Genomic DNA, 2,508 nt, shown 5'->3' on the forward strand with positions numbered 1-2,508 from the left:
GTATTTGATAATAGAAAACAAAATTGCTCCCTTAAAGTTCATTATAATAGCTAAATTCAAAAGAATATTCTAAACGATCTAAGCAACTTTTATTTTCAAGTCTTAAAAACAGCCAGTCAAGTTTTAAAAACATTAAGCTAACATGTAAAGGCAGCTTTAAAAAGAAAGTAGTCATGCAAAATTTCCATTATGTGTTACATATTGTCCTTAACCTTAAATAAAGTTAAAAGCATATATTTCTTTAATATCTAGTGACAAAATAGCATCGTGACTGTTATAAAAATGCTTATTTTTTGTTATAATAAAATGTGATGTGTCAAATGATTACCTTTTTTTAGTACTTTAGACATTTTGTTTTTGTTCTCCAGGATGTTTAATTTCTTGTATCTCACTAGAACCTTTCACAAAATGTCACAAAGAATTTTGCAAAAACATCTGTTAGCAAATATATTCATGTTTAATCTTCAAGTGAGAAGGTAAGTTAGTTACATTTCCAAAGGTATGTGGAGTGGCAGAGCCAGAAAAAGTGAGATTTTCATTCAGTCACATGGTTTAAGTTCCTGGATGAGTTGATTTCCAAACAAATTCATTTCCTTTCCTATAGTTCATTATTATTTTTCTGTTCTTGAACTCCTAGCCCCAAGCAATTCTCCCACCTCGGCCTCCCAAAGTTCTGGAATTACAGGTGTGAACTACCATGCCCAGCCCATTTTTCCTGTTAAAATATTTTAAAAAATAATTTCTATTTTGTGTCATCCAGTCAGTTTCATCACATCTTCTCATTCTGCCTCCTAAATATTTATTTCATTATTGATTGATTGATTGATTGATTTCCATAGAGCCTCACTCTATAAAATGTAGTCCCTCAGGCTGGGTTGCAGTAACATGATTGTAGCTCACTGCAGCCTCGAATTCCTGGGCTCAAGTGACTTTCCTGCCTCAGCCTACCAAGTAACTGGGATTACAGGCATGCACCACCATGCTTGGCTAATTTTTTTAGAGATGGGGTCTCATCCCAGGATGGTCTCAAACTCCTGGTCTCTAGTGATCCTCCTGCCTTGACCTCCAAAATGCTGGGATTACAGATGTGAGCCACCATGCCTGGCCCTAAATATTTCCTACAGAAATAAATGCTCAGCATTATGTGAAGATGAGAAAGCTTCCATTTTTTTCCCCCTTGTGTGTTTAGGGTAGGCTCATTTGCCGCCAATAATCCATTCTCTCCATGTTTTCCAAATCTGCCACTTAGTTGGTGAATCTCAAACAGATTCAACAAGAGAAGAGGCTATTTTACAACCAGAACTTTTGATTTTTGTGAAATTTATGATAAATATTACCAGACTTCAAGCAAGGCTATGGTCATTTGACTATAATGAACAGCAGCAACCTTTAGCTGTGGGCACATATAGGAAGATATGGGTCAAGATCATGTCAGAAAACGGTGACCACTGAAAATCTCCCTCACCTCCTCACCCCCTTTTATGGTCCAGTTCATCAGGTAGACTGGCTGACATCATGAAGGAAGCATTGAGTGGGAAAATGTGATATTTCTATGTGTCCTATGATTTTCTTAAAATTTGTATGAATTGTCATTCCAACAACTTAATATGATTGCACATATCATTTCACAATGTAGCAGAGAGAAACATTTTATGCTAATTATTGGTTTTAATTTTTTTTGAAAGTATCCATAATGACTCATGGTTTATATTACCAATATATAGGATTTCTCTAATAAACAGACTAAAAATTCTTATGCATTAAATAAAAAATATTTCATTTAGAAAATGAGGCTAAATTAGAGTTCAGCATGAGACAATTACTGTTTGAACTAAGAACCAAGCAGTAGAAAATTAAAAGATTGATGGTAGAGGTTAGGTTAAAATCTATCTATACCTATATCTATCTGTCTATATCTATATCTATATCTATATATACACATTCCAGCAGTGCCTCCAAATGTTAGCTTAGACCAGCCAGGGTGAGGTTGTGAGAGCTGGTGTCACATGAAAGATGTTAAGAATTACACAAGGAATAGGTTACAAAAAGTTTATTTAGAAGGTCAATTAGAAGAAAAGGGTGGATTCACCTCCTCAAGACTGAAGAGGGGGCCAAGCACTGAAGAAGTGTTTGACATTGAATGTTTGAAGTTGGGTGCTTATAAGGCTGAGAAGGTTGAGAAGAGGAGCATTCCTGTGAAATGTAACAGTTGGGGGGTGGAGTATATTGTTCATGGGAAGATTGTAGGAGGACTGGAGTCATTATAACTGTTCGTTTCTTTTATCTTGGTGTCTCAACACTTTGTCGTGTAAGATAGCTAGAAACTTATCCTTGGAACAAGATGTTAATTATAAAATCTTAATGCCTGTTACTGGGGGAGGTTATAGTTTACTCACTGGTGATTTTAAACAGTAGAGTTATTAAACTTACTTTAGAGCAAGAGAGTTAGTTAGCAGAGCAGATTATACAATAAAATATTGTTGAGTGAAGTATACAACTAATGGGTAG

Source organism: Carlito syrichta, unplaced genomic scaffold (genome assembly GCF_000164805.1).
Source record: "Carlito syrichta isolate Samal-C Ts95f unplaced genomic scaffold, Tarsius_syrichta-2.0.1 Scaffold289249, whole genome shotgun sequence".
Classification (NCBI taxonomy): Eukaryota; Metazoa; Chordata; class Mammalia; order Primates; family Tarsiidae; genus Carlito; species Carlito syrichta.